The sequence below is a fragment of the Ceratotherium simum genome, chromosome 24 (genome assembly GCF_057802395.1).
Source record: "Ceratotherium simum simum isolate JZ-2026a chromosome 24, ASM5780239v1, whole genome shotgun sequence".
Lineage (NCBI taxonomy): Eukaryota > Metazoa > Chordata > Mammalia > Perissodactyla > Rhinocerotidae > Ceratotherium > Ceratotherium simum.
Window position 1 is genome coordinate 14,333,646 of NC_141923.1, and position 10,902 is coordinate 14,344,547.

Genomic DNA, 10,902 nt, shown 5'->3' on the forward strand with positions numbered 1-10,902 from the left:
TGCTGGGAGTGTGCCAGGCGCCTGAATATCACCCGCCATGCCTGCTGGGAGGGAAAGAAGGCTGAGAACCCCTACCTTAGAGTCATCCCCTTGAAGGCAGGGGCCAAACAGAGTAGGAAGTACATGCTCATTGGCTCCTGCCAAAGAAATGCCCTCAAAACACCAACCAGAGAATGCCCAGTCATATGATAAATGGTAGGAACTACAACCACTGGGGGACCCACTGTGCCAGGCACTGTGCTAAGCCCTTTACCCTTATTGATTTGCAACCATTGTTCCTCACCATTGACCCACAAAGAAGACATTGTTAATCCCATCATAGACAAGGAAACTGGGGCTCAGGGAGGTCAAGGAAGTTACCTAAAGTCCCATAACTAGTATGTGGTAGAGCCCAAATCCAAAAGCAAGTCTCAGTTCACACTTGCTTGATCAATATCTACCTGTCTATATCTATGTATCCATCCACCCATCCACCCATCCAGCCATCCATCCATCCACCCACCCATCCATCCACCCATCCATCCACCCATCCACCCACCCATCTATCCATCCAACCATCCATCCATCCATCCATCCTGTGATGTTAATAGGATTCACATCCTCAATATGTCTTAGGAATAGCAGGGACCGTCTCTCTCTCCCCTACAAGGTGATTCTGGGGCCAGAGTCTCTTGAGTACATGTTTCTTTGGGGACTGAACCCTGAACTTCTCAGGCTCCTCAGGGCCTCTGTGAACTCACTGCTGAGTGGCCCAGGTGTCTAGCTGCCCAGCAAGGTCTTACTCTAGAAGTGAGGCAAGATGGGATCCAATCAGTGAGCCTTGGTTGGACTCCAAGAAGCCACCTTTCTGCTGTGAGGTGTGTTTTCTTTAGAGAATCACAAACTATCAAACTCACAAATACCATTCCTTAGTATTGAATATACCAGAGGGGGCACACAGACAATCAATTTCTTAGCAGGATTGGACACACCCAAAACTCCAGTGTAAAAATCTCATCTGTGCCTGTCACGGGTGACTGAAATTCCACCATTAGAAAGTCATTCCTCTGCTTTGCCCAAGAAATCCAATGCTAAGAATGTATCCTCCAGATGTGCTCAGTGGGTGAAATAATATGAGCACATGGTAGCACTGTTTGTAATAGAAACAACCTAACAGAGCTTGATTAAATACATGGAGGATTGGTTAAATAAAGGAGTAGCTAAACTATGGTACATCCATACCATACAACGAGATATTATGTAACCATTAAAAAGAATGCGGCTACTCTATACACCTCAAATGAAACAATCTCCCAAAGACGTACAATAACAAGGCAAGGTGGAGAATTCTATGTTGAATAACACACACACACACACACACACACACACATAGATCAGTTTAAATGCATGTAGACTATCTCTGGAAGGATGGAGAAGTGTTGGTATCAGTGGCGCCTGCAGAGAGGGAAATTGGGTGGATGGGGAGCTGAGCAGGAGCAGTGGCTGCCACACTATATTTCATGTGAATGGCGTCCTCTGGAGTTGTACCATGGGGTGGTCCTGATGGAAGAGGGACTTTCTGCTGTTTATCCTTTCTGCAACTTTGTATAGTACAACATGCAGGTAATAGTATCTAATAAAGAAAAATGGAATTTAATTTAAACATATATAAAGAAGGTAGAATCAGGTCCTTTTTAGAGATATAAAATATTACAATTAAATAAGTCATTCCTTATACTTCTGAGGATTTGGGTCACTCGCAAGTTTTTTCATTCCTTCGGGAAATATTTATCTCCAACCACTTGGAGATACCCTGAGTATACAGAGGTGAGTAAAACAGACCTTATCCCTATTTTAAAGGCACATACACCTGGGAGTGTGAACACCATGGTGATAATAATAACAGCTCTCTTACTGAGTGCCTGCTATGTGCCTGGTGCCCAGGCACAATCCATCATCCATCCATTCATTCAACAGGCATCGTGGTACAGAGCATGGATTCGGGGGAAGATTGTCTGAATTCTCAACCTGCTCTACCTTTAGGGGGGGATCATTAACCTCTTGTTGCCTTTTTTCTCATCTGCAGGCATGGACTAATAACAGCATGTACCTCACTGAGTTGTGGTAAGGATTAGATTTGCTAACACATGTGAGGTTCTTAGCACAGTTCCTGGCCGGGTCCACAGTTAGTGCCACGGAAGCATTGCCTGTGTTTATTACTCCTCGCCTGGCGTGCTGCAGATACAGCGGGGAATAAGACAGCCATGGCCCACGCTCACAGGGGGTTTACCATCCCCAGAGACAGCCGTTAAACATATAATTACCATTGTGTCTGTCTCCCTGGGAGAGAAAATAGGTAACGATAACACATAACACCATGTGCTGAGCGCGCCTGGACCACGTGGACTACGGCTGGGGGAGGAAAAGGGGCTGAGTCTACAAGGAAGAGCAGAGGTCAGATTACAGACAGGTGGGGAGGCGGGGTGCTCTAGGCCAAGGGACAGCGTGAGCAAAGGCAGGGTGGCCCGTGGATGGAACCAGCTTCCTGTGCTGCTGGGATACAGAATGCAAGGGAGGAGGTGGAGGGAGAAGAGGCTGGGAGGGTAAGCAGAGGCCGGCTTGTGAATTTGGATTTATCCAGAGTGATGGGAAATCATGAAGGTTTTCAGCAGTAAAATGACTTGGTAAGACTTGCCTTTTATAAAGATGGCTCTGGCTGCAGGTGGGGGACAGACTGCAGGGCAGGCAAAGTGGGAGGCTGGGCAGATGAGAGGGGAGGCCTGGCCAGAGAGATGAGCATCTAGAAAGTCTCCCTCCCAGAAAGGAAGCTTGCAGGAGAGAGTCTACCTTAACCCTTAGTTACAGCGCTCAGCGTGCTTCTGGGGAGCTGCCGAGATAGCTCCTGTGAAGCTGGGACAAGGGATCACACACACACACACACACACCCACACACACACAAGAGGGAGAAGGTTTTCTGCTTCCCTTCTGTTCTGCTAAGGCAGGACTTTTGATCTGTTTTATTCCTTGTTGTATCTCTAGCACCTACAACAATGCCTGGCACATGGAAAGCACCAAATAAATGTCCACTGTCAGTGGGATGGGCAGAGCAAGTGGCATGCACAAAGGTACCCGAGATAGAGGCAGCCAGGGAGGTAGGAGAAAAGGAAGCCATGTGGCTCAGAAGCCAAGGGCAGCAAGTGTTTCAAGGAGGAATTTGTAGTCATGGAGGTCAAGGAGGATAAAGCCCAAGGAGCATCCATCAGATTTGTAACTCATGCTCTCTCTCCCTCCCTTCACCTTACCACGGCAAAGTCATCACAGCTCTGTTGGCCAACAAACACAAGGAGCACCCTGTACGTACGCAGATCGTATTTAGGACTTGACCTTGAGGGGTGCAAACAAATAATAGAAGACACAGTCCACTTCCTTGACTTTCATAGCCTAGCCAGGAAGATCACATCATTCACAAGCATGAGCAATTCATAATATTACAAAACTCCACTTCTGGTTTCTATCGATGTCCCCTGGATCACTTCCCCAGAGTCCTACAAGTTGATAATGGAAAAACAGAATAAGTAGGTGTACAGACCTTGTCTTCACTCATTAATTTTTGTGGTGGGAGTTGCTCAACATTTGCCAAGAGAGTTGCTGGTGGTAGCCTAAATACAACTGCAAATTTCCAAAATAGATGGTGCTGTAAGGAAGAAGGCATCCTAACTGTATAAATATTTCACAAAAAATTTTTTTCATTGCAATAACAGAGACCAAAGATTGGGGGAATGCTGACAGTCATGATTAGTATTGTTTATTTAGTAGGTCAGATACTCCAATAGGTCAGGTGCTCCCAATACACAAAGGATTGTTAACAAAACAAATATTTTCACCAAAGCCAATGGTGGTCCTTTCTACTTCTCCTTCCTAAACAATTCAGTCCTAAAGTCATGAGGTGGAGCAGAGTGAGGTAGGAGTCGATGGTGGGGGATGGAGGGCAGGAAGTCATGGTGGCCCAAAGAAAGGGGTCAGAGCCCCAGTGATGAGGAGGACATCCCCAGGGAGGATGGCCTGGCCTGTGTGTCACAGACTGATCAGGGTGAGAAGGGATTCTTCAGAGGGAATGGCAGCCTGGCATGTGGCATCAGAGGGTAAGGAGTGTATCCGTGTACGTGTGTGTGGTGTGTGTGTGTGTGTGTGTGTGTGTGTGCAGGAAAACATATATTCCTTAGCTCTGCCTGGGAGCAAAAACATTTCAATAGGAGGACCGGCCCCGTGGCTTAGCGGTTGAGTGCGCACGCTCCATTGCTGGTGGCCCGGGTTCGGATCCTGGGCGGGCACCGACGCACCGCTTCTCCGGCCATGCTGAGGCTGCGTCCCACATACAGCAACTAGAAGGATGTGCAGCTATGACATACAACTATCTACTGGGGCTTTGGGGGGAAAAAAAAAAAGGAGAAGGATTGGCAATAGATGTTAGCTCAGAGCCGGTCTTCCTCAGCAAAAAGAGGATTAGCATGGATGTTAGCTCAGGGCTGATCTTCCCCACAAAAAAAAAAAGAACACATTTCAATAGGAATAAGCACATGTAGTGCTCAGATCTTGGATTTTAAAAACCGTTTTCCATTAAAATGAATCAAGGCTCTCTGGAGAAATGATTGATTCCACAACTGTGGCAAGGAAGACAGAAGATAAGCCTGGAACATCTTATCGTGCCAGAAATGTGAGGATGTGCTCAAAGAATGATGGAGCATATAGAAAGGACACAGACTGAAGGGGCTCTCACTGGTCAAATTGCGGACAATGTGAGATTTAACATAAATAATGATGGGAATGGAGTACAACTCCCTAAACTAATATAGGAATCCATAAGTCCATATAGAAATAAAAATAAAGTTGATGAGGAATGGGATATCACATAGTTTCAAAGTAACTCCCCACAAAATACCTATTAATTCCAAAGAGGAAAAGACTAACTTTATAATGGAGAAACCTGCTAGACATCACCTTAATCATGTGATCAAAGTGAACATCATTGGTATAGGAACAAATCAAAATGGCGAACCCCTTGGTAGGGTGCAAGGAAGAGCATGCAGTGTCACTGCTGTGATGTTCCTGCTGAAGACACATAACCTGAACCTGATCATGAGGAAACATAAGACAAACCTTAATTGAGGGACATTTTACGTCTATGATCTCCGAAAGTGTCAAGGTCATAAAAATCAAGGGAAGACTGAGGAGCCATTCTTCCGGACTGAAGCGGACTGAACAGACATAGCTAAATGCAAGAGCGATTCTGAACAGGATCCTTTTGTGATAAAAGATACTATTGTGATAACTGGCAAAATGTGAGTGAAGTCTGAGGATTCAATGGTATTAAGGAATCCGCGTTAGTTTTGTGTTTGGATAGGAAAGCGTCTTTGTATGTAGGAGAAACACAGGAAAGTACTGGAAGATGGTGGTGTATCAGGATGAGTTATTCTCAAAGAGTTCAAGAAAAAAGAGACTTTTTTTGGTACTGCCCTTGCAATTTTTCTGCCGCTTTGTGATTGCTTCAAAATTAAAAAATAAGAAATAAACTATAGAAAAATTAAACTGTAGATAAACAAAATGTGCTATACACATACAGTAGAATATTATTTAGCCTTTAAGGGGAAGGAAATTCTGACACATGCTACAAACATGGATGAACATTATGCATGGAGGACATTACAGAGGATATTATGCAAAGTGAAATAAGCCAGACACAAAAGGACAAATACTGTATGATTCCACTTATATGAGGTACCTGAAATAGTCAAAATCATAGGGACAGAAAGTAGAATGGTGGCTGCCAAGGGCTAGGGACGGGGGGAATGGGGAGTTAGTGTTTAATGGGGATAGATTTTAAGTTTAGGATGATGAAGAAGTTCTGGAGATGGATGGTGGGGATGGGTGCACAACAATGTGGGAGTACTCAATGCCATGGAACTGTACACTTAAAACTTAAGTTTTTAGGGCCGGCCCCGTGGCTTAGCGGTTAAGTGCGCGTGCTCCGCTGCTGGCGGCCCAGGTTCGGATCCCGGGTGTACACCGACGCACCGCTTCTCCAGCATGCCGAGGCCGCGTCCCACATACAGCAACTAGAAGGATGTGCAGCTATGACGTACAACTATCTACTGGGGCTTTGGGGGAAAAAACAAATAAATAAAATTTAAAAAAAAAAAAAACTTAAGTTTTTAAGTTAAGTTTTAATTTTAAATGTTAAGATGGTAAATTTTATGTTAGATATATTTTACCTCCATAACAAATTAAAATCAAAATTAAAAAAATAAACTGTGATTGTTACGGGACATTCACATTAAATGTTTAGTTTCAAATTGTTGGTGTGAAAAGTGACACCAGGGTCGGTGTTTGTCTTGAATTAAATATCAAATATTCTCTAACTCAGGGTTCCTGTTCCAATTCCACAGAAAGGAGCTTATCTTGGGAAAGGAAGGTTTTCCTGTGTATGCTTCCCATGGCCAAACATTAAATTTACGACTCTGAAAATTTGGGAAAAACTCTTTCCGCCAAACGTGACTGTGATGTCCATTCTTAGAGAAGCATAGAGTATTTGAGAGCCTCGTTGTTTAAAGCAAATCTGCTTTTAGTTACTTAGCCAAATAAAGCAATCCAACCAAGTGGCAAGACTCCAAGGTGTGACACCGCTATGGGCAAGAAGGGCAAATCCTTGTGTTTCATAGTTTGGTTGGCCTGCAGAACTGGAGCACATATGTTTGCTTATTTAATACAGAGGTTCTGCAATGCTCTGTCAGACCAAGTTCCTGTAACCACAAAATAGGACACATGGAATCCAGATGTTGGTTAAGTGTGTGATGCTACCAACAGCAAATGCCAAGTCACATGGTTCCATGGGTGAGTCCTGGGATAAATCAGGCAGTTGCTTCAATGTCTAGCTACCCTTCCACTGCACGGCTCAACCAACAGCATGACCTACAAGCCTACTTCAAGGTCATTGTGAGCACCACTCCCCGGTGGCAGGAGCTGGAGGCTCCATGCACTTCCATCACTGGGAAAGGGCTTGCCTGGCAGTAATGACCCACCACTCCGCCTGCATGCACAGAAGATATGCTGAACTAAACAGCAATGGACCTTGACTCTTTGGGCCTTGGTCTCTTTGTGTCAAATGCCAGACATGTCAGGATGGACATTTCTTTAGCGCCTTCTAGTTCTACGATTTTCATAATCTGTAACTCCTTAGGCCATAATTTATGAGTTGGTGGCGGTATTGACGATTAAAGATTTTTTTTTGTAATTCCTTTGTGGTATGTGTGTGTGTGTTTCTTTAATCGCGAGTAAAATTAACTTCAGTTGGTCAGTGTTTAGAATTACTGGTCTCAGAACCATACATTGGTCCAGAATTATACTTGCGCTGCCCTGAAGGAAGCACGCCATCTGATAGCATAAATGTATGGGAACAAATATATGTAACTTCCCCATTCAGAAGTAGATATTACGGGACAGATATAACACCACATCCCCTTGAATCCTCTTATGCCAGGCCTAATAGAAGACAGGTTTAAAGGGTGTATGTGTTATGTTTCAGAAAACATATAATTGGTCTAAATCCAAATAAAAACGAGCTAAGCTTGGACCAGGATCATTTATATACATCTCTCAGCAGCTATGCAGAGATGGCTATGTAAATGCTACAGGATGGTTGGCGTAGCTGTTTCAAAGGGTCTCTCGCTCCATTAAAGTTGAGGCTGGGCTGGAATCTGTCCTGCCCGAGGTTTCACAAACTGAAAACTCCAATCTCAGAGGTGCTTATGCCCTTCCCTGCCCTGCTTTCTGGTTGAGATCCTCTGAGATTTCATTTTACGATTATTCCTGACCACAAAATGTTCCAGACTCAGTCCCTGCCCTACAAGCTCTTTATTACCCATTGCATAAAACCAGTGACAATTCCACATCCAGGCAGAATGGGGACAACATGCTCCCAACGGTGGGGACAGGAACACTGGCAGTGCTAGTGTAGAGGTCACTGTTGGCCGAGATGACTGCTGTGCTGGGCAAAGGTCTTTAAGCGAGTCCCCTGGGAGGACTCAGAGAGAAGGCCGCCATGGGTGCCCTCAGAGGGAGACTCTCAGGGACCTCTGAGAGACAGTGAGAAAGTCAGGAGCCTCAAGGGGCCGTCCTACAGTGATGCCTCCTACCCCGGCCCTGCAGTGGACAGGTCTGGGAGCCAGGCCCTTCGGGGGTCCTACCACGTGCAGCGGCGAGAACACAGCAGAATCCCGGGCTCTCCCAAGCGCTCGGTGCATTTCCATGGGAACAGCTCGGCAGCCAGGCCCTGGGTGGTGTGCTCCATCTATTTCTATGGCACCTATCACCATGGCACCTCCTTGCTCTGAAAAACACAGGCTAAAAACAGAACGTACAGGAAAGGGGGGCAATCCACCCTCCCGCAGTCACCTTCCCCTGCAGCTGTGGTTCCACCTTACGACTGCTCACGTGGACCTCTTCCATTCCCAGTTTCCGTGTTTTTGTTGTAGGTGGCCTTAAAAATAAAAGGCTTACTATCAGCATCGGCATCATCTTGGGGGTGATGTGGCCTGTGGCTCCAGGAAGTTTGCAGTCTACTTGCTGTGGGTATAAAATTCCCGGGGTGGAGGGAACCCACACAGGAAGTGGCTCCTCCCAGGGCTTGTTGAGGGTCCCCTATAAGGTGTTTGGGGAACGAGAAGAAGCGGGGTGTAAGGGAGAGGGTCTGTGACATCAGTGTACACAGATGACCCAAGAGAGGACCTGTGTTTATTCCAACAAAGTGGACCACGAGCTATCCTGGGAGCACATGGGACATTCTCTTCAGGGACAGATCCAGAAGGCGAAATAGCTTCCCTGAAGGTTTTCCCTCAGTTAGAGGTCACCCTTCACAGCAGAGCACTTAATCCAGTCTCTGGAGTCAAACTTGAGCTCAAATCCCGACTCAGTCACTGGCCAGCCATGTGAGATCAGTGGGCAACCTCTCAGAGGTTAATGGGCTCATCCGTAAAATGGGGATGAGAATACACACCCCAGAGGGACAAGCCACTTGCTGTGACCTCAGCATTCCTTGGCTTGCCCATCTGTAAAATGGGGAGAATAATTGTACCTGCCTCAGAGGAGCTTTGTGACGGTTGAGGAGACAATATATGTAAAGCTCTGAGCAGGGCTCTCATAGCTGCTGGAGAGGAGGGTGTGGGCAGGAGGAGGGCAGCGATGACGCCCAGGACAAGGATGCTCAGCCAGCCCAGGTCCTCCTGGGCCTGACTTCCTGCCCTCGGTCCCTGTGGTGGTACCAACAGGGTCCCCATTCATGAGTAGCCCCCTGCCTCCAGACTCCCAGGTTCATCAGCGTCCTTGGGCACAATAAACGCAGCTGAGGACGAGCTCATGCTCCGAAGCAGGTGTCATCACGCAGAAGGGTCATCAGCCTGGGTGCTTGCTATGACACACAAGACAATGGAATGCTCAAGAACTGGAGAAGATCCCAACGTGATTTCCCGCTTGTGGACTTTGGAGTCAAGCACCCCCGGGGACTCAAGTCTCCCGTCTGCCCCTCTATTAGCTGAGTGAGTCCAGACAAGTCACTTAACTTCCCTTTCCTTCCCCATCTGTGAAACGCAGTGATGCCTTCCATCTCAGAGGGAGGTTGGGAGCATTAAAGAAGAAAATGTAGAAAAAGCCTTAAGCTGGAGTCAGCACACAGCGGGCTCCCTTCTCCTCTATTGCCCACACTGAAGGTGGAGTAAATATTTAATGAATAAACGATTAGCCTTTATAATAGAAGGAAACAGGCCCGTTTCCTGAATTTGCTGGTGGTGGTGGTAAATGCCACAGTAAGACTCGCAGGCTCACACAGGGCCCCAGGCCCCGGGGGCTGGCACGGCCCCCTGCAGTGCCCCCACTGCCCTCTCAAATGCCGTTCCTCACAACTCCCTCTCAAGGATGCTCTGCCAAATAAGACTGCGGGCTCGCTCTCATACACAGCTTACTGGTTTCTTCTGATTAAAAAAACCCAATTTCCCTGTTGTGAGCATTGTGGCTGTCTCCCTGCCAAATCCCACCCCCCAGGAGTGCCCAGTTTCCACTGGGGGACTCACGTGCTGCCACGGAACTGGACTCTACTCCGCGGCGCTGGGGACCAAACATGTGACCTAAGCTCAGCCAACCACGTAACTCCATACTCTGCGTGCAGGGATTGGTTCACGTGGCCTAGGTTTGTCCAATCAGAATGACTCTCAGGACTCTGCCTGAGAAGCGGGGAAGGAAGCTGTCAGAGGCTGGGGCTGGGAGGTGCACTACTCCGGCTGTCTGGCCGTCATAAGCAAAGCGCGTAGGCAAGGCTGACACGTGAAGAGCCCCAGATAAAGCCCTGTCAAGAACGGTAGCCGGAGCCGTGACGGCATTATGAACACCTAGCTCCAACTGCTCTCAAACTTGCGCTACTTCTGAATTTCTTGGGTCTATGAGTCAATAAATTCTACTTATGTTTAAGCCAATTTGAGTTGGATTTTCTGTGACACGACGATAAAAGCACCTGCAACATTATTTCCTCTCTATAGTTTCAGAGCCTTCATCATATTCAGAGCTCCATTCCAAAGTCAGGTCTTGAAGGAAGGCCACCTAATTTTCTTTCCTCCTTTACCCCCAGCCCCTACTCACTGTTCGTTAAGAATTGACCACATATGTAATCCTAACAATAAAACCCTTTGAGATCCGTAGTGTCTCCATTTTTCCAAGGAGAACAGAGGCCCAAAAAGATGTGAAATCATTTTCTCCAAGGCTACACGTTTCATAGTTGCTAAGATCAGGATAGGAATGAGCATTCTGTGTGCTATGCAGTTATTAACAAATTTCGATTTCTTTTTCTAAATATTAAATTATTTCAATTGCCCACTTGGATTA

General features: G+C 46.6%; 1 long non-coding RNA gene across 1 annotated transcript; it reads right to left on the reverse strand.

The window, feature by feature from the left end:
* Positions 1-2,840: 2,840 nt before the first annotated feature.
* Positions 2,841-9,640, reverse strand: LOC147913898 (uncharacterized). Its single transcript, XR_015556129.1, has 3 exons — positions 9,107-9,640; positions 8,220-8,673; positions 2,841-6,134 (listed from the first exon to the last, which is right to left on the reverse strand). It is a non-coding gene; the product is annotated as an uncharacterized LOC147913898 (long non-coding RNA).
* Positions 9,641-10,902: the final 1,262 nt, after the last annotated feature.